Genomic DNA, 22,854 nt, shown 5'->3' with positions numbered 1-22,854 from the left:
GAGATTCATGTCAATGCTCTTATAGTATTGCTACTATGCACTCCATGCAGGCAGTTAATTGGGTGTTGTATAATATTGGAAGGAAGCACTTTACAGAACAACAGGATCCTGCTGTAACAAAACTGATAGAATCGTGTCTTTTTGATCAATACTTGAAGAAGAAGTTGGGCTTCAGTGACAGTTTTATAATAGTGTTTAACCCTTCATGGTGTGGTGTATACCTGTGGTTTGTACTTTAGAACAGTTTTGGGTAACAACAAAATGCCCATAGCCAAGAGCGCTACACAGATGTCAATAGAACCAAGAAAAGATAAGGCACACAGAGAGCATTTATAAAATACTCTGAGTACAACCATACGCCTTTCTCAAAGATGGAGAAGCACAAACGGCCCAGACCCTTTCCTGGCAACTGTACTCCCTCTGTAACCCCTGGAGCTTCTCTTTGCTTAGCCCTACTCCTTACATGCAATTGGAAGGTCTGAGACTTTTCCTTGAAACAATCTTACAAGCACCCACAGAACTGGTGTGGAGGCTGGATTCTGCCAACTGTATAGGAAGAATCATACCTGTGAGGCAGAAATGAAAGCAGAGGGATCCAGCACCCGGCACAAATAAAAGGTTGGAGGTGAAATAAACCCGACCTTTCTGCCTCCTTCTAAGAGGCAATAAAGAAATACTGTCTCTCTATATTTTGACTTTTCTAATGTTTCAAAATAGGATCTAAAGTGAAAGTGGCAATTTCCTATGCTAGAAGCAGAAATGATATTCACCCATTTTTGGATGGTTTCCAAGTTGTTTCCTGGGAAACCAAAAGGTATGGCAACTGTGATTACACAGCAAGGTGACAACCCAGAGACCTTTGTTCCTGACACACTTCATATCTGCCTAACTCTTCTTAGAAAAGTTGAAAAGAGCCTCTTTAAGAAAATGTGCCCCTCCCCCCAAAAAAGAAAATGTGCCCCATGATCTTAGAACTGGGACAGGAAATCCTGTGTGTTATAGAAGTTTGGTGAATATAAATTAATTAGATCTAAGAAAAAACACCTACTGAGTTACTTTATTTAGAAAGTTATTTAATGTCCATATGAACATCATTAAAATTATTTATTTGGGGCAGGGAGATGGCACAGTGCATAAGTACACTTGCTGCCAAGCCTGATATATTGATTGGCATCTATAAGGCAGAAAGAGATCATTAAACCCTGAAAGTTTAATACACACACACACACACACACACACATTTTATAAATAAAAGCTAGAAATTATTTAGTAAAATAATTTACAATTCTGACAAGTAGAGTATAAAGTGACCTTAAAATTAGAATATTATTGGTTTTGAACTAGGAGTGCATATATTTGTCCCTTGTTTGGATCTATATTACCATAAATATGAATTGTGAGTATGCCATTTCCACATTTTTGTTATTGAAGTATTCCTATTATTAAGAGCAAAAGGTTTCTACAAGAGATGAAAAGTTATAACAGCATCTACTGAAGCATCCAAAAAACAGAACCTGTTTTCCATTGCCAAGAAATCAATCATAGGGCATGTAAACCTGACTAGTAATCAGTAGGTAGAGGTAGGTATGGCCTGAGTTATGTCTGTTCAAACGGAAGTGAGAACATGCATGTGTCCCACTGAAGTACAGTCAGACTTCTTAGAAAACAAGGGTATCAATAAATATATTTAGTTAGATTATTATGGTAAACCTTAATATAAGCATTTATATAACATTCTTTCAACCATGTGCTGATATTTGACAGAGTGGAAGAAATTAGCTTATCCACTGGTTCATATTTTCAATGACTAATTTCTTATCATTACATCATGTCATAATAAAGTTTCTGGGATTGCCCTAAAATTAGGAAAGATCCTTGTTTGACTAGGGCTCACTGATTATCATTTAGTCCCTTAACATTACGAGGAAGGAGGGGTTTATAGTGTGTTCGTGCTTTTCTTTCTCATAGTACATGACATAAAACTGAAGGTCTTTTATTGACCTGAAGAGATAAATGCTCAAGTTAGCACATTCTAGCCTGCACCTTGGCCATCCATACTTATCTTCAAAGAAACATATAATCTTTTTAAATACTTTCTGTCAATTTAGCTATTAAGGACTCCAAAATTTGGATCTGAGAAGATCTGAGAGGATTACATTTACTCAGTAGCATACCTGCTCATATTTTACATTGTTATTTATTTTCTAACTTAACATTAATTTTGCTAACATTAATTCTATAGTGCAGATATTTACTTATAAAAAACTGTTTCCTGCTTAAAGTATTGAACTTTAAAAGACAAAGAATAATCAGGACCAGAGAACTGTTTGAACTAATCTAAAGGAGGAGAGGGAATAGGATGCCATGTGTTAAAATATCACTAGTTACAAATCTGTCAGCTGCTATCTCTTATCCACTGAACAAAATACATTTAGATTGCATTTTCAGAACTTCAGAGTGGATTCTATATTTTTCAATGTCTTTAAAAGGAGCAGGGGAAGTGGTAGTATTATTATCATTTATTATTACTATTATTATTATTATTATTATTATTTTCCTGGTGTTGTCTGATTGTCTATTATGAACTTTGAAACATGGGGCCCTTTTAATAAATGAGAAACCTAGTAGAACCCAATAGATTGGGCAAAGTCTGAGGTAGGATGCTATAAGCAGACTCCCTGGTAAATAGGCCAAAGTATAGAGCAAATTCCCGGGAGGAATCTCTTAATTATTCCCACACGTGTTTCAAACTGTGTTCCCTCAGAAACTCCACCTAGAGAAGACATGATCCACAGGTAATGTATGCTGAGATGTGAACAGTGAATATGATAATGTTTCAGAATCAGTCTGGCACATGGATTCTCTTTTCCTCCATCTACCAACAGCGAAATATTCTTATTCTTAACATAGGAAACCAGGCCATAAAACTATAAAAAATGTCATCTTTTCCTGTAGAGTCTTCCTTTCCCAAGAAAAGAACAGCACCTACCCATGATAACCTAATGTGCAAATACAACTTGAGGTAATTAAATGAATAACAGGTTAAATATGAATACAGGATTTTTAAAAAAAATTATTATGTGTTTTTACACATTTACCCTCCACCCTGTCTATTGGTATTTATAAAGCCATGATTCTATAAAGACAATATATACATTTAAGCATAGATGAACAGGAAGGTGTAAATGTGATTTTATTTGCCAGATGCAATTGTCATCTCAGAGGCCCACTGCTGAATAAACTTACCTTTTCTAGTTTTTTCTGAATTCTGGCTGGCTGATTCAACTCAGCTTTTCTGGCCCCAACTCTTTTCCAGACTGACTGACTCAAACTGGCTTCTCTCAGCTTGTAGCTGAATTTCTCTTTTTAGCCTCAAACTAACTCTGGCAATCTATTCTAATCTTCTGTCTCTTTGACATTCTTTGGCTCCTTCTGTCTTCACCTACAACCCATCTGTTTAAAACTATCCTGGTAAAGCTGACTCTATGAAGTGAACTGCCAAGAACTCCTCTCTACTGCAATGCCTCTCAACTCATTGACTCAACAGAACTGACTGACTAGAACTCAGAGGTCCACATGCCTCTGTCCCTGAGTGCTGGGATATAAAGACATGTACCACCATGCATGGAGCTAAGCTTTTCATTACACTAAACTTGCTTTATCCCTGGATGGTCTTCAATTTCTTAAACCCAAGAGAGCTGCTTGTCTCCTGGGATTAAAGATGTGTCTACATTCCAGCCAGATCACACAGACCTGGGAGAAACTTGGATATGATCACTTGCTAGAGCAGCCATGTTGCTGGATTAAAATTCCTCTATAGGAAGATGTTCAGTTATTTGGTAGTAATTGACCATGCTGAAACAAAAGACCTAGGCCAATTGTTATAAAATTATGTGTAGAAATAGAACTCTCTGGTTAAATAGCACATATGATTCAGTGTTAAATATAAGATCAGAGAAGGGCTAAAAGGTAGAAGATGGTAAGAATTCAGTTGTGGTTTTTTGCAAATTATTTTGTTATTCTATTTTCCCTAAGATTGACATAGATTAAGAAAGATTACAAGTGTATACAAGAAGAAGTTAAAATGTGTAAATAATGAGTTTCAAGTATTATGTAAGATTATTTTAAGCAACCACAATGTAGTAATAACTAATGTTCTGTTGCCCAATACCATAATTTAGAAAAGTGCAGTAATTGTGGTTATATAAAAACTGCATAAATATTTTCAAATTTTAATAAAATCTGATTTGTATACATTGCACGTGTAATATCAAATTTTTGTTCAGTGGTGAAATAACTACTCCATCAGACCATGCAATTGAATATTTTAGAAAGTTAACTATAAAACAGTGGATTAAATCACAAAATAGTAACAAAATTGGTTCCTTCAGGAAATGAAAAGCAAAGTAGGCAAAAAATATTAAAATTATTCAAATTTAGAGAAATATAACCATAATTTTATTAATGGTAAGAGGAGCAACTGTGACTTTCAAAATTAATTCCAAAGTTTTTAGTACACTCTGTACAAATACCCCACCCATTGTTAACTTTAATATTTTCTCCAGGCCACCCTGTTATCTGTTAATCTAAGTTTGGTTTATTGTTCTGGTTCAATAATGATTTTAGTGGAAAGGGTTTTCTACATTGGTCATTTATATACTCTAAAAGACTCTTGGAAAATCAACTAGTAAAATTTCTTGAGGATTTTATTTTTACTGATTTTCAAAGTAGTATGTACAGGAAAGATCTCTTACACTTTCAAAAGACATTGCCAACTTAACATTATTTATGAAAGGACTGGAAATTCCTGGATCCTTACATCTTCAGAAACATTTCAAATTGATTATAAAAAATATGCCATTTATAGTTATGTAGTTAATAATAATAGTTAATAATTAGGTAGTTAAATTTTTTCTAAAATGTGTTATCTATTCTTTAAACCCAAATTTAAGATTTAGGGAAATAACTTACTAGTATTTGAAATGATTATTTTTTTAATTTTCAAAGGCATTAATTTTCTTTCATTTTTACATTTAAGTAGTATACTGATACACATTAATTAAATTTAAAGTCATTATTTGAAATTACTCACTCCTTTTGGGGAGTAAAATATTTTTGTTCATTAGAGAAAAGTGCTCAGTAAATGTATATGTAATTCCTGCCTTATTCCTAACTGTGGAAAAAATAATCAAGTTCACCACAAATTGTCCACTGAAACTTCAACAAGCTAATGACACTGAACAGCAGCAAATAGTTAACAAATTACATTTCAAGACACTGTATCAACTGTATCAACACTCTTGAAAAATGTTCTTATATTTTAAAGTAAAAATCATGTTTAAATAGAGAAGTTTTGAATAAAACCCAACTTGGCCTATAGATCATTTTAAATATTGACAAAGGAGTGTTGAAAATACACATGATATCAAAAATCATAAACTAAAATATCACTGGTCATTGAACACAATTTTAATACTATCCAGGAAAACTATAAGTAGATCTGTAAGTAACATATAAGCATTCAATAAAGCCTAAAGACTGTAAGAAAGCAATGGATTTATTTACTCTTCATTTGACATTTTTCATAGTAAGTGTTTTAAAATATTATTATCTTCTCTCAGTGTAAAGACAGAAAAATTTTTCTTTCTTTCTTTTTTTAATGTAAAGGGAAAATCCCATATAACTTACCTTAGAAAGGCTAGGAAACCATCCACCAGTTGCACCACACATCTCAGAAGGCAGCTGTGAAGAAGAAAAAGTCCTCAGTAGAAAACCCCTACCCTGGATTCCTCACTACTTATGTGTGTGAGAGTTGAAAAGAGCTTTAAAAAATTCAACGTCAGATGCTAATTTGTGGTTGGTTGCCAGGGGAATTGTAAAAAAGAAGAGAAAATAAAAGTCACACTTCACTGCTAGTTAAGCTCACAAGGGTCTATTTCTGGTGAAGACCCATCACCTACATTTGAAATACTCAGCAGTCTTTTTTTTTTTTTTTTTTTGGCCATGTTCCCATCCAAGTAAGTCAGAGGCCAGAGAACCAATGGAACTGATTACTTGAGCCGCCCCTTCTATACTTTGTTTTCCATTGTAATTGTTATTCCAGATGCTGGAGTGTAGCAGCAAAAGGGAAGTAAATTAGGGAACTGGTTGGTCTGTCCCAGCAAAGCCTGCAAATCTCAGGTCATAAAGTGCAGAGAAGAGTGTTTTTCTATCCTACCTAGCATGAACCTGAAGACTTTCAGATTCATAATTTGGAAAACAATTGGAAACTCTTGTCAATCAACAGGGATGACAAACAAACTTCACAAAAGGAAATGGCCCATTGTTCTAGGTGGAAGTTCTTAACTATTTGTCATTTTTTGTTGTTAAGTTAGCTGAAATTTCAAGAGGATGGTGATATACTTATAAAAAAGAAAAATAGCTTAAATATATTCATCCAAAATAAAAACCGCAAGTACCAAACAACTCCAATACTACTGAGCATAGCATGTCATCAACCTCAGTCATTCTAGATCTACAATGGGAAGAATATTCTCACAAAAAATCCACTAACAGACACGCAAAACCCTCATAAGGTTATCACGGCCCAAAGCTGACAAGCTCACTAGAAAATAGTCTCCAGGTCGCTCCTAAAATGAAGCAACTAAGAGTCACGGGCAAGAATATATTTAGCTCATAAGCTCAGGGATAAGCCATTCCTTGGTCTTACACTGTGCTTGCCATTGGTGTGTGACCCTGGCAAATCTCCCTCTTGCCTATAGGGGTGAAAAATGACTGGAGAACATCTGAAACTCCTTTTTAGCCTCATGAGGTTTCCCAGGGGATAACACCTATATATTTAACTACTACCAAGAGGTCATTAACATACTTCAGGGTTATAGGGATTTTGACTTTGATTTCAGTGGGAAAAGTGATGACACCATCTTGTAAACCCTCAATATAAATTACTTATGCATTTCATATTGAATGAGTTACTTATAGGAAAGGAAACTATTGGCAATCCTCTTAAAACTGTGAAAAATGTATCTACATTTCATGATATGACAAGGAAAGAAAAAGAATACCTTAAGAAATATTTTGACCGGGATTGTGAATTTTCTACAAATGTATTATGGACTTCAATCTTTTTGATATAAATACTTTTTTCTCAGATTGAATTCTCATGCATATAAATACCAACACAGCCATCTAGAGATAGGTTTCTAACATAAGTACAGATAAAGTGGAGTCGTAAAGAGAATATTTAACAATATTGGGAAGACCAATACAGAATGAGGAAAATATGGGCACTAACAGAAAACGATATTTCCTGCAAATAGATGTGCACATGAACATTGCATTCATTTGACTGATTATTAGTCACACTACTGTCATATGTATCTTCTGACTTTCTCTGGAGAGGAAAATGTTACATCTTCCATTGAGCATGCCAAAACACCAAATTCATATTCACAAAGACCACTGGTCGATGTTGTCCAACCTCATAGCCAACAGCTCTTGCTATTCAAGATGCAAAAGGCACACAGTGGAATTGAATCCACAGCATGAATTTTTTTGTAATCTTTTTTGTTATTATTATTTGATATTTTCTTCATTTACATTTCAAATGCTATCCCCTTTCCTAGTTTCCTCCCCAAAAATCCCCTATACCCTCTCCCTCCTCCTGCTCACCCATCCACACACTCTCACTTCCTGGCCCTGGCATTCCCCTATACTGGGGCATAGATTCTTTGCAAGACCAAGGGCCTTTCATCCAATCAATGGCTGACTAGGCCATCCTCTGCTACATATGCAGCTAAATAACAACTTGAGCACTAAGGCAGTGTATGCTATGATCATTTAAGAGTAAAGAGTTGGGTTGTTTTTTATGTATGTGTATATAGAGAGAAGGTATATACATATATGTGTAATCATGTATGTGCATCAGTACAAGTGAATACATGTATCGATATACACACATGTATGTGGAAGAGAGAGTACAACTGTAGGTGTTATTCCTCTGTATGCTATCTACTTCTTTTTTGCTGTTTTATGAGATAACGTCTTCACTAGCATCAGGGACTCAGTGACTATGCGAGGATGTCTGGCCATAAATCTCCAGGTATATGACTATCTCATCTCCCCAGCACTGGGACTAGAAACCTCACCTTTTCACATGGATCCTGAGAACAGGACTGTCATCTTCAAATGCTTTACTGACTGAGCTATCTCACCAGGCCCAGGTTTTGATCCTTAAATATCACTTGATACAGTATTTTGAGCCAATATGTTCCCCAGGAAGTTCCCCTAGCCTTATAGATAGCAGTTCCAATCATAAATAAACAGATAATGAATGGTAGGATAGGATATCAATGGCCATAGGTCAACAGAGCTTCAATTCTTTGGGAAGTCTCCTTGGCATGATAACATGAGCAGATGTTGTTTTGAATCCTGTTCTTATTAGATATGACTAGCTAAGTGTGCATCAGGAGCTATGGAAGCATCCCTTACTGCCTGCTTTTGTTTGGTTTGTCCTGTGGTTGCCTTGTTATACATGAAAAAATGCCGAAGTTGTATATGGAATGGTGACATGTTTACACTGTGAGGTGATCGTCAAACTTAATGTGCCTTCTACATTCTTTCTTTTAATCAAAAAAAAAATGATGAAAATTAAAAAGGGCATTAAACACTAAGTTGTTTAGTGTAAAGCACTTGACAACGCCTGAAGCTGCCCGTCAGTCAGTCAGGGTTCTGTTCCGACACTCCCATTCCTGAGCCTATTAAATCTTTCCTTCTTTCTTGCTTTGCTTTCCCAAAGAACACTTATCATGGCTGGAGAAGGCCTACAACTGATTAGCCTTTACGACCTGTTTACGCACCTGCTGGTATGTTTTTTCTATGAGGAAGGATTATGTCTGTTTAGCGGTATTCCCCAGAGCATTGAACAGGATGGTAAGCACTCCACAATATGTGAGAAGCCTTCAATCACGGTCCACATGGACTCAAACAAACCTCTGAGTTTTAAGAAGTACATTGATCAGGCTCTGTTGTTGACTTCGTGGTAACTATTTAAGTAAATTATATCCTATTTTCTGAAGCCTATTTGTCATTTTTATCTTAACACTTACTGATAATAGTGCCATTTTTTTTCTTCAGAGGTCATTTTATATTTTTCTCTTATTTATAAGTAGAAAAGCAGAAAATGACCTTTGTGATTTTTAAAAATGTTCAACTAAAAATGTCAGCCTTTTAGATGGACGTAGGCCCTCTGCATACGTAGAGTTATGCAGCTGGGTCTTCATATAGGACTCCTCAAACAGCAGCAGGTGCTGTCTCTAACTACATTGCCCGCCTTAGAATTGCTTTCCCACTACTGGGCTGCCTGGTCTAGCCTCAATAGAATAAGATCAGACAGTCCTACTGCAACTTGATATGCCAAGGCTGGTTGATAGCCATTGGAGGACTCAGGTTTTTAGAAGAAAAGAGGAAAAGAGGTGGATTGAGGAGGGTAAGGGAGGGGGAGAGACTGAAAGGATAGCAGGGAAGGGAAGTTCCTATCTGGATCTAAATTAAACAAATAATTATAAAAAGCAGTAAAAATAGTAAAAATCTTACCCTTTTAAAATATTTTTTACACTATAGAATTTAGTACTTCATTCATCAATGTTCTGTTATTTGCTTTTAAAGGTCTTGGCACAGTTACAATGTCTCTCTTTGTTTTGAGATTATGAAAATTATACCCTTTACCCCGCAGTCTAGGACTATTTAAAAATCCTTTGTGGCAGTAGTTTAAACAGCTGATTTATGCAGTTCAACTCTTGTGAAAAGAGCAAGTGCAATAAGTTGACGACACAAATATTGGGACATATTTAAGAGGCTGATGACAGATGCATTACAAGTTTCTAGAAGAGAGGGGTCACATGACACATGTCTAATTCTCATACATTCACAATAGGATCTGACACAGAACGTGATATAGTCACTGTGCCACTGATGTCTTTCAGTGGAATGGAAGTCCATACAGTCTACCTACACCCTCAAGCTTAATAAAACTCATATAGTGGCTGTAACCTTTAAAAGGTAGGTTTACGTTAAAATTGAGGTTGTTGGTGATTCACAATAATTGACAACTGTTTAGGATATTTGAGTTGCTTTCTCTGAGACTTCAGCAAATTAAAAGCAACATCTCTGTATGACTAAGATTATAAATGTATATTTATACAAAAACTCTTAATATTAAGGTAGTCATAATCTGAAAGTATTGACACATTGGGCATTTACTATCTGCTAGACATTGGATTATGTTTGGATTCTTTCAGTTGACCACCATACTCTCTCATTAGACTTAAGAAAACACAAAGATCTCCAGGGTGACGCTTGTGAAAACAAACATCAAGTCCTTTTGGGGGGGAAGAAATAATGAATGGCCCAGTTAGATGGCTCATGGAAAAATGCACTTGCCATACAAACCAAAGTCCCTGAGATTAGTGCCTAGAAATCATGGTAGACATTTGAAAAGACAGCTAAAAGCTGCATTATGACCTCCGAACATGAGACATGCTACACACAAACCCACACCCCAAACAAATACAATAACAATGCATTAAATAAGAAATGTTAAATATAGTCTTCATATCTAGTTTGATGTATCCTTTTCAAATTAATGTTTAGAAATAAAATTAAAATGATCTGATATTAAGAAGAAAATTATGTGTGTACATTATAAAGAATGAACAGGTAGTAATTAGTAATCAAATAAGATAAAATAGCATTCTAATGTCCTATAAATTAAATCAAAACATTAATTAACAAAGTAATACTAATGAAATCATTTATTATTTAATGTTCTGAGAATAATAAATATTGTCCATGGCAGACTTAATTTACAAGTGTGTATTACATGGAAAATTATATACACTATGATATCTAGGCTTTTCAATGTCTAGCCTATTTAGTTATTAGAAGTATTGAATGCATGCTATATTACATTTGTCTCATTAAGATACAGAATATTAATTTGTTGTAGTACAATTCTAAAAAATACTGAAAATATAAATCAGATTGCTAATATTGCTTTGAAAAGAAAAATTTGAGGATCCTCTCAAAGAAAAACTACAGGATATTAAGGCAAGCTGTAGGCTAACATCACATGGCCCAAATGAATCAAAAGAATTTGTGTCAGAAGCATTAAGAACACAGAATATCCTTACTTACATGTTTAATAGAAGCCATAGTAGGAGCTATGCATAAGTGAGAAAGAATGAACAGAGACCAACTCTGTATTTGAGGAAGATTCTCCTGTGGGTTTGGCTAGGTCAATATGCAAATCTCATGATGCAGTGAAAAGTATTGGCAGACCCAATTCTTACGTGAACAAGTTACTAACACAACTTAACTCTGTAAGGTAAGGGAAAGGAAAGTGATTGTTTAAACTATGAAAGATTTACCCTAAGGAAGTTCATTTCAACATAATTTGTGAGGATATATGTTCATATGATACAAGGAAAAGAGGAGGAAAGAAAAAAAAATCTACTAAAACAAAGAGGACTCAGTGGACAATTGGTTAAAATAGCAGAACATAGCACTAAGTAGCAGCTAAACCAAGCATTAAGACAGTATGTAATGAATAACACATGAAAAAGTGTTTATTCAGTGTCTTAACTTCAAGGTTACATGGCAGAAAGTAAAGCATTTATTTTAATTGAGGAAAAACAAATATTAATAATGAGTTATTTTATCGCAAAGCCAGGCTATAACAGAGTTACTGAAGTGTGTGTGTGTGTGTGTGTGTGTGTGTGTGTGACAGAGACAAAGACAAAGACAGAGACGGAGAGACAGAGAAACAGACGGAGAGAGAGGTGGGGGGGGGCGGTTAAAAACAAATTTAATAAAAAATAATACATTAGGAAAAAGAATAATGGTTTGGCCCTTGGGTTGAACAAAATAATATGCTTTGTGATTCGAAAGTAATATCACAATTTTATGCTGTTTAAAGAGTAATATAATTGAAGTATATGATAAATGCTTTAAAAGAGAAAGATTTCCATTTTTCATTAAATATTTAAACTTAGTGATTTTGTTCTGCTTATTAAGTATCCTTTATGAGACTTATAAGCTTGTGCCAAAAATAAAAATAAAAAGTCCATAAATAACATTTGATAGTTGTATCTTTTATTTAAAGTCCCAATGGCAGAATATAGCTTCTGAAAGAGTTAAATAAATATACAAGGACACACAAGCAGAGTCACTGACTGTTCCCAAGGCATGGATGGAAACTTAATTAGACCTCCTTGTAAAGCCAGGGGAGACATATTCTAAGAAGTAGCTTACCTAACAATAGCTCAATTCAAATGTTACCACATAGAAAATAGTGTGTCTTTGATGCTTTTTGTTGTTGTTGAATGAGGAAGTGTGATCCTTCCAGCACCCCAACATTCAAAGAACCACTCGACACAAACACTGCATCTGAGTGACACAGCAACCTCACTTAGGTTTTATATACATAAAGCAATGTGTCCCGCCTTGCAGTGAAAGAAACGCTCATTTCTCTAGCTTGGATCTTGAAGATATCTTCTCAGAAAATTCAATAACTTATGTCTTTCAAGAACCTGCTACTTCTTAAACCAAACCTCAGAGATCTTTAAATAGTATGCTTAGGGGATCGGAAAGTTGACTCAGCAGTCAAGAGCACACGCTGCTATTGCAGAGGATCAAGATTTGTATCCTAGCACCTTCATGGTAGTTCACAACTTGCTATAACTCTAGTTCCAAAGGATCTACCCGATACTTTCCTTTAACCTCCAGTCGCACTAAGTACACATGTGCAGATAGATATACGCAAGCAAAACAGTCGAATAAATAAATAAATCCGAGAAAAAACAGTGTGCTTAGGATTTTCAATCCTCACATGAAAAGTGGGAATATCTTGTACTCGAAGAATATTTTTTGTTTCAACAAAGCATGATTCAATACTTTCCAAACTATATAGACATGAAAAATGTATATGCTGTTAATGTATAAACATACAGAATATACTGAATGAGGTCATAAAATCTCCAGAACAAAATACTTTTCTTGGATTGCTATGAATCATTTAGATGTCATTATTATTATTATTATCATCATTACTATTACTATTATTATTACTATTATTGGTGGTAGTGGTGGTGGTGGTGGTTTTGAGAAAGAGTTTCACTGTGTAGCATTGGCTGTCTTGGAGCTCATCTTGTAGACCAAGCTGACCTTGAACTCACAGAGATCTGCCTGCCTCTGCCTCTGGAATGCTGGGATTAAAATTGTGTGCAACCACTGCTCTTTATTTCATTTTTTTAAATGAATACATCTCAGGAAACAATAGACTCCAAAAGAGTAACAAATGTCAGGCTACCAGTCTATAATGAATATGACAGAGTATAAATTCCGAATCACCCTAAAATAAAGAACCTTCCCATGGATGTGTGTGTGTGTGTGCGTGTGTGTGTGTGATTTGTGGTGGATGTTGTTACTTGCATAGATGAAGGAAGTTCAAAACTTGTGGATCAGAGCAGGAAATGATCACTTAGGAATCTCTACAATTAACCAGTGGGTAACAGAAGTTTAACTCATTCATCCTTTTCCTGGCCCTGACAGCATAGCAGAACCATGAATGATTTCTTCCCATTATTGCATGATGGCAGTGATTCAAGTATTTCACCTTGTGAGCTACAGAGAAAAAAAAAATCTTTCTGTCTCTTTGGGGTAAATTTAGGCATCATGAACCCTATCTTTACGCCATTGTCTGTCAAGTCCATTAACTATCTTCTCTTATCCTTATAAAGGTAACTTGTCTCTTTTGCTCCTGGTTATAACTTTTGTAAACAGTAATAGGCTGTGGAACCTTATGAGCTGTGGAATGTCACCTTCAAACGACTTTACTACTGAACGAGTTCTGTGACCTTTGCAATAAGTAAGGAGAAAAATGTTCATGCTAGACTTTCAGGACACACCTTTGTTTGTTTGGGCTCTGAAAGCTCACAGCCTCTTAGCTATGGGTAGCTAACCATTCTACAAACCAGTCTTGTACTATAATGTCTCTAGCTCATGGGTGAAAGTATAATGTGAGATGCTCATGAAATCAGAGTACATTTTGTGGTGCTCCTTAACACTGTCTTTGTTAGCAACAGTGTTGCTGTTCGGAACGAATATGCTAAGGGTGTCCCATATTTCTCCAAGCTCTATGTATAAGGCTGGTAGGACCATCCTCAATGTGTTCTACGCTCTAAAAATACCTTTTTGGATGTGATCCAAGATATTGCTAGGCCTGTTTTTCCTCTCATTTTCAACAACTCCTTGGGGAAAGTTTGATAATCACACTACTTGGAGGAAAGAGGATGGGAGTTAGTAAAAAACTGTAATGAAATGAGTCAGTACAAACACCAAATAATCACATTTTATGCAAACCTATTAAAAGCTATGAAGATGAATATCCCAGAAGATAGATTGCATAAAACGTTTTCAGAACAGTCCTAGTTGCCTTCCTCAGTGGCTTTTCAGTCACTGTGTACTTGTTTATTTTTGAGTACTTGAGATCCTGTCTTGAATTTAATTTTCTTTCCATATGACATCTGCTTTTAAGTATGTGAGTTTGGGATTACATCCAAACCAATATATTACAAGTCCACATACAATCGCACAACTTCTTAAGTCAGAACAAACTGTAAGTTCCCGTGGTCCTTGACTCCTTTAATTGATACCGCTCATTGTATCAGTTTAGCGGATGTTTATGCTATGCTTTGTTGCTTCCGGTGGCAGCTCACCACATCTCAATAGAGTGATATGTGTCTCAGCCAAAACTTCAGACATTCTGATGCATATTCTCATGCTTCCTCTCGACTTCGTACATCTCACTCTGTAGACCAGGCTGGCCTCGAACTCAGAAATCCGCCTGCCTCAGCCTCCCGAGTGCTGGGATTAAAGGCGTGCGCCACCACTGCCCAGCAAGGGTTTCTTCTTGAACCTAGAGCTCATGGATTCTTCTAGGGTGGCTATACAGAAAGCAGAAAGAATCTGCCTATCTTATTCTTTTATTCTCTAGTATTCAGATTACAAATGTGCACTACTGGGGTTGGCTTTCACATGAGTGCTGGGGATCTGAACCCTTGCCCGCCTGCTTGCACAGAAGAGCTTCACCAGCCTAACCACACAGATTTCAACAAAAACAACTAACTTGTAATCAACCATTTAATTCATCAAATGTGGTCAAGAAGACTGCTTGAAATAATGTTTTTTTTTTTTTTTTTTTTTTGGAACAGAAAAAAAAAGAGAAAAATATTCTACACAATAAGAAGCTTTATGACTACATTTTAAAATTCTGTGTGTATTAATAACACTTTAGTATCCCTACCATAGAAATCACAACATATCCCCAAGTTCAAATTCTGAATAGCAAGGTAGAAGGTTACAAAATGAGTCTCTGTAACGTATTTACTAGGAATTGTTTTTTAAATTTGTATAATATATCCCGCTGTTTAAAATTGTTAGCAAAACACAATTTTGTCCAAATATTCACTGAATGAATATTAAATAGCCTATTATCAAGATATACATTTACAAGAGACATATTTATGTTAAATACTTGCCTTTTCCAGTTATCTGATGCAAAATTTTAAAGGGTAGTAATTTCCCAGATGTAAATTTTTTGGTTTAATAGACATTAAGCATGCAATGTGACTAATAAAAGCTGTAGTTTGCTTAAACAAAAACTGAATGTGATTATATATATATATATATATATATATATATACATGCAGGCATATATATATCATATTTATGTCATATTAGCAAATATTTACATGGGTAGCTTGAATTCTTCCATTCTATAAAATATTTGGCACATAATTAAAATGCACAAATGAATACTACTGTAAAATATGCTTTCCCTAAACATTTTAGATGATCTTGTATGCAAATTCTATAAAGAAAGTCTATAAAAGAATGCTTTAAATTGATAGTTGTAAAGATGGCTTTCAAGATATTACGCAGAAGGAAACATGGCCACCATGCATTCTTCTGAAACTTTTGATGGCAGGCAGAATGTGTCAGCTATATTGGCTCTTAGAACTTATTAGCTCAGTGATGGTAGTTCACATGTTTAGCCCCAGCACTTGGGAGGCAGAAGTAGAAAAATCTCTGGGAGTTCGAGGCCAGCCTGCTCTACAGAGAAAGTTCCAACACAACCAGAGCTAAAAGGGAAACCCTGTCATGAAAACTAAAGCAAAACAAAGCCAAACAAAACAAAGTGAATTTTATTGTAAACTGTTAACCATCTAAACATACATAAAATATAGATGGGTTTGTACTTTCAGAGCAACTGGGAGGAGTAGAGAAAAAGGAAACTGTAGTCAGGATATATGTATGAGCTACAAAAAAATGTAATTTCTTTTCCTTTTTTTTAAATTTCTTTTTGGTTTTGTTTTGTTTTTGTTTTTTGAGTTTTGAGTTCTGAAGACAGAATTTTTCTGTGGAGCCTTGGCAGAGAAAGGAACTCACTCCATAGACCAGGCTGTCCTTGAACTCAGAGATGGTTGCCTTTGCCTCCCAAGTGTGAACTACTGCTGTGCAGCTAAGAATCTATTTTTATATAAAAGGGGAAATATTTATGCAACACATGATTTTCTTAATGAATGTTCATTAGAATCTTAAAGAGCTCTGGGTTAGGCTTTCAGTAGACTATTGACTCCAGGAAACAGCCCAAAGTTCTGTGTGTGCCCTTCTCTACATTGAGGCATATTACTATCTACAAAGACACCATCTACCTGTGCTAACATACTAAGTCATTCACAGAGGCTGACCATGTACAGAATCACAAATATGGAAAAGTATAAAAATTTTAGTATCTCTATTAATTGAGATGTTTTCTGTAATAACCTAAGTCAAGTTGTTTCTTCTCTCAAGAGAAATATTAACAGGGTGAACAGTTAAATATCAAAACAAAATGCATAAATGGTAATGCCCAGGAGAAAAGAACAGCAATAGAGCCTGTGGTGGCTTGTCTCAGGAGAACCTCGGCTACTGATAATGATAAACACAAAGTTGGAATTAATACAGAGATAAGCTAAGTACAGGACTTACACAGGGAGAGCTCAAGAAAGAGCAAAGATTCTACATGGTCCAAATGTGTAGACCAGGGAAGCTACTCCCTGACTCTAATAGCAGAGCTAGCCACAAAGACCACATTCTATAAACACACTGTGATGAGAAACTTCACAAACTAAAAGGATAACAGTTTCCCAGTGCCTTTGCAATGACTTCCAAAATATGCTCACCAAAGGAATTTGATTTCTAGTATAGCAGATGACATAGTTATTAATTTAAGATCTTAAGGAGAAACTATATAACGATATACATATATATGGTCTGCAAATGAGTTAGGAAAACAAAATAAAATTAACAGTAAGTTGTACTATATTCATAGAATATGTAAATATAACTAAGGAGTCAAATTTATAAAACAGTTGATATACTATTTTAATAACTTTCTGTTTTAATTTTGTTTTCATATTTTTAATGCACCATATGTAGTTATCTCTCTCTTATACATACATACACACACGCATATATGTATATATACACACACACACAGACGCACACATATATATACAAAGGAAATATATATATACATAAAGCAAACACACACATCATTAATTTGAAATAGAACACATATATGACTAAAAATCAATTTCATGTATGTATAATCTATTAAAGTAGCTACTTTCATATTTGAGTGTATTAACATACCATTTATTCTGGTTGCATAACTAACAAAATTACTGAGATTATGGAAGCTATTATCTGAATATTCTTACCAGTACAATATGGAGAGGTAGCAGAATGCCAACTAAGTTTGTAGTCACTGATAACTTGGGTTGCCATAGCAAGCTCATAGTCACTGAGTTTCTAAGCAACGTAAGGCTCCACAGACTGCTCTAGGACTCTACTGATCTTTCATCATCTTTAGAGAACAAATATCACTGTTGTGGTACCAAATCCAATAAAGGATTCTTTAATTATCCAGTAATGCAGTGACCCTCACAGGTCCCCTGTGTGGATATCCTGGGAGTTTATGAAACAGTATTTGCACTGGGAATTCTTTGAATGTTTACAGTGCTAAGTGCATAAAATTAAGTTTAGAAAATGACCAGTATTTCATATTCATTCAACAAACAAGATGAAACACAACATCTACCTCTTCAGAGATAGTTATTTACATAATTCTAAAATTAACGAGTTCATTGTCATTTAATATAAAATATGTTTTGTAGCATTACTACACAATACAACACTGGTTTGTAGTTAGTATTTAAAGCTTTAGGTAAGCTAGATTATATGAAGTAGAAATTACCTGAGATTGTGAAAGTATACTTTACAATATGTAAGTACCACTTCTAGTTGCCCAAGGGAGAAAGAGAATTGGAGAGATCTAGACACAAGCACAGCTATGATTTGGGGAAAATGTAAGTGTTAGCATTATCTCCTCCAATTTAGAAAGACCTTCAACTCTGCATTCCCCCAGTGCCCACTGAGGCTAAGTATGCCTGCTGTCCCATGGTCTAATTCCCTAGGCAATATTGCCAACCCTATAATGTAACTACAGTCAAGCTGTTCAAATATTGCTATAGAGCATTGCATCACAATGTCAGTCAAAACATCAAGCACCGAGGAGTAGAAGTATTGTATATAGGCAACAAAGCAAGTGTGCCTACAACTTTGCTTAATTCCAATACCTGATTGCATATACCTTCTATTATCAGCAAAGTACTACCATGAAAACATCTTGGTAGTAATTTGTGGATTGAAAACTTTTTAATTTAACTTTAGGATTTTAGTATTTCTTATTACCCTTTTAACTATTTCATCAATGTTTCAGTAGCTTATGTTAAATGAGTTACATATCGCAGTGATGAAATTTTTAACTTGAGGAAAAAAAAAAAGGCAAGGTTGCAAAATCACCTTACAAAAATTTCCCAGAGGACCTGTTGACTTGCACCATGCCAGGAAAGCCAGCAGCAGGGACTGCTGTGACCTCTGTGTAGTATAATCGGTCACCAGAAACAGGCACGGTTATAGTCTTCTTTCTGAAAGATTTCAAAGCCAAACACTCTGCTGCAAAATCTCCCTAGGCTAAAGCCTTGGCTATAATGTTTATTATGATTCCTTCTTGGGAAAAAAAGAAAAGACCATCTACTATTTAACAGTCTTCTTAGGATACACGAATAGATAGGCAGATAGGTAGATACACAGGCAGATAGACAGACAGATAGATAGGCAGATAGAGAGACAGACAGATAGATAAACAGATAGACAGAAAATAGAGGCATATTTAACCTCATTAAGATAAGCCTCTAATACAACATATATAAATATAGATAGATAGATAGATAGATAGATATACACATATATATAGTATTATAATTTTAAATATTTCTGAATCCTTTTTTAATCACTTAGTAACTTAGTAACATCACTGTCAAAATTACAGTATAATTAGTATAGCTGACAAAGTGTCGACTTTCCTTCTCAATTACAGGTTTAAGCAGGATAACTGAATACATATAATACTTCCCACTTATTCCCCTTTCTGTGAGAAAATCCCAATTATTCTCTAAACTGTACAAGAACAAATCAAATAATCCTATCAAAAGAACTGATTTTAGATTTGCAAGCACAAGTCTGGATCACCAAATTTTTGTCTAGTTAAGTTTTACTTACTACACAGAAGTAATCAGCTAGAAGTCCGATGAGAGAGTGCAAGGCCACAAGTTTAAAGGAACCATCAAAATGCAGTTGCAAGGTTACAGAGTCCCTGATATCTCCAGCCCTGTTTGCCACAAGTCAAATCACTGCTGCTCACCACTTAGCCCCACCTCCAAGTGTCCAAGAATGGCTGGGGAATTTTGATTGACACTCTAGTGCAGCAGTGAAGCTTCTGAACCAAAGTAAACCTGGCATCCAGCATGTGCTAACCTATCCAGCTTAAAAATGAACTGCTCCTTAAGAAACAAAAGAAAGAAAGAAGGAAGGAAGGAAGGAAGGAAGGAAGGAAGGAAGGAAGGAAGGAAGGAAGGGAGGCAGGCAGGAGAGCGAGCGAGCGAGCGAGCGAGGGAAAGAGAAAGAAGAGAAAGGAGAGAGAGAGAGAGAGAAAGAAAGAAAGAAAGAAAGAAAGAAAGAAAGAAAGAAAGAAAGAAAGAAAGAAAGAAAGAAAGAAAGAAAGAAAGTCCGTGATACTTAAAAGAACAGAGGAGTAGATCCCTCTCTAGGGAAACATTCCACTTAACATCCTCACAGCAATTCCCTTGACAGTATGCTGTATCTTAGCAATACATAGGACATTATAATCATAAAATTTAAAAACACTTTTATTGATTCTTTGTGAGTTTCATATCATGCACTCCAGTTCTCATTTTCCCATCCTCTCATATCTACCCTTTGCCTTTGTATCATCACCCTCAAATAAAACTCACACACACACACACACACACACACACACATACCCCAAAAGCAGAGAAACTATCTCATCTCATCGTGGGAGCTCTACCATGCCGTGGTGTCCCACAGTAATCTCTCTGTTCACTCATCTACACTTGCAAATGCTCATTGCACCGGCCTAGTATGAGATAGCTGCCTTCTGTGACACCATCAATACTGGATCCTCTCCAGGACTCCTCTGGGTTATCCTGTTGTTACCCTGTGTCATAGAGATCCTGCAGCTTTGGAAGAGCACGACTGCTCTTTTGTGCATTGCATACATTCACAGATAATACAGATTTAGGCGTAGGCCAATTTAGAGCTCAGGATCTGGGCCTAGATAGTAGCTGAGTAGGTCAGTTCCCTGGCTCTCCCTTAGTCTCACCACCAGGGAGAGCTCTCAAGCACTGCTCTGACTAGGCAATTTTGGAGACCAGGTCTACAAGGCTCAGGTCCTGAGACAGGCAAGGGGGATTGACTCAAATAAAGACATAGACCACTTACTGACTTTCAAGCAAGTGGTCCCAAACATCTCAAAACATCTTTATTTATACAGTGGTAATCCTGCTCACCTGACCAGTGACTTCATTGGTTATTTTACTTAAAAGAAATCCTAATAGCAGCATTATAAAATCGCCATCATTACAAATCTCCCCCAATAATCTTCCTTCCTCTTTTCCACTATTGCCAGGACACTCACTCACCCCTGACTTTATGTTGCACTACGAACCACAATTTTAGGAAGCCAAAAATGTCTAGCTAGACATGCCCTGTAGACATGAGCCCATACCCAGCTGGTAGCAAAGTTAGTTATATGGTTAAGAAAGGTGAGAGACAGATTAAGTATTTGTGGGTCTAAGTCCAGTTATCAAATAGCACCCCTCTGACATAATCCTTTATTAAATTGCACCCAGAGATATGCTTACTCTACCAAGCAACCTTTTCTGATATACGCTTATCAATTTCTGATACCATTTTTTCCAAGAACCATTTTTAAGTCTCTACTGATCAGACATAGTTTCCCTATTTCCTAAGTCTCCGTTGTTCAGACAGAGCCTCCCCATTTTAAATCTCCCTGGGTCAGACACAGCTTCCTCAAAACAGTTATGGAAGCAGAAACTACTGTACTCCAGAACTGCCATGGTCTTACTCAGCATGACTGTAGCTCCTTTTCAATGGACATGATTACAAGTCCCATCATACCCAGGATTAATTGTCACATCTGGAGGATTGATAGACACAGAAAGAGAAAAGGAGGGTTTAACCCCTCGAAAAAGTTTTGGGAAAAACAGAATCATCCACGGGGCTTTCAGCCTGCATGATCCTAGCCTTGTCCATGACCAAGAAAGTGAAATAAAGATTGCTATGAGAATAGAGAACATAGCAAAAGCAAGGACAACTTATAGCACATGTGACCTAGGTAATAATCATAGAGGCCACCAAACTTGTCACTGCCCCTTGCCAAGTGAGAAGGAGTCTCATGGGTCTTGCCACAATAGAGTGCCAAAACTGAAGCACTCATATGCTTTGCCCTGAAGATGCTGCATGCCCACCTGCGGTGACTTGAATATGCTTGGCACTATTAGCAAATATGACCTTGTTGAAGGAAGTATGTTACTGTGGGGGTGGATATAAGACCTCCCTCCTAACCACATATGAGCCAGTCTTCTCCTAATGGTCTTCAGATGAAGATGTAGAACTCTCAATTCCTCCTGCACCATGACTGTGCATGGTGCTGCTATTCTCCTGCCTTGATGATACTTGACTGAACCTCTGAACCTGTAAGCCAGCCCCAATTAAATGTTGTCCTTATAAGAGTTGCCTTGGTCATGGTGCCTGTTCACAGCAGTTAAACCCTAACTAAGACACCAGCACCATCTCTCCCCCCCCCCTTTTTTATTTTTTAATTGAGGATATCAGACATCATGAGATACAACATGGTGACCTGAACTTACTTGTTGGAGGGTGACTGCAAAAAAGAAAACAAAAATAAGAAACAGAAATAAGAAACCACTGTTGAGCAGTTCCTAGATAACTGAGAAAAGACTAGAAATCATATTAGAACCATAAGACTGGATGGACCTGAGAAAGAAGGCAGCCACCTATTCAGCCGAGGGGAACTGTAAAGGAGCATGCAAGACTGCTGCAATCTGCTCACAAAGCATATTAATATTTAAATCAATCTTAGAGTTATTTCATATGTATCTATAATATGAGTCTGAACTTGGTCCCAAGTATAATCCAAGGGAGTAACACAAATTCATTTATAATTATTCTGATAGGCAGTGGTAAGCCTAACCTTAATTTTGAATTTGAGTTTCCACATACAATATAGCGTCCTGTGAGACATTAATTCTATCTATACCTTCATCA

General features: G+C 36.0%; 1 protein-coding gene across 4 annotated transcripts in view; it reads right to left on the bottom strand.

Annotated features, from left to right (window-relative positions):
* The window catches only part of Cd36 (CD36 molecule (CD36 blood group)), a 101,902-nt gene that overhangs the window by 39,508 nt on the left and 39,540 nt on the right, over nt 1–22,854 (bottom strand). Inside the window, exons 1-2 of one of the 4 annotated variants that reach the window (XM_029477077.2) lie at nt 19,726–19,849; nt 5,689–5,742 (exon numbers count right to left, since the gene is read on the bottom strand). The exons of 1 other annotated variant lie outside the window; for it this stretch is intronic. The gene's annotated coding sequence lies outside the window, so the exon portion shown is untranslated. Of the gene's footprint in view, nt 1–5,688; nt 5,743–19,725; nt 19,860–22,854 lie in introns of those variants that run through there. 2 more of the 4 variants (XM_021162090.2, XM_029477078.2) reach the window with 2 other exon arrangements.

Source organism: Mus caroli, unplaced genomic scaffold, assembly GCF_978045245.1.
Source record: "Mus caroli unplaced genomic scaffold, Mus_caroli_1 scaffold_4, whole genome shotgun sequence".
NCBI lineage: Eukaryota > Metazoa > Chordata > Mammalia > Rodentia > Muridae > Mus > Mus caroli.
This window is presented reverse-complemented; position numbering and strand designations above follow the sequence as displayed.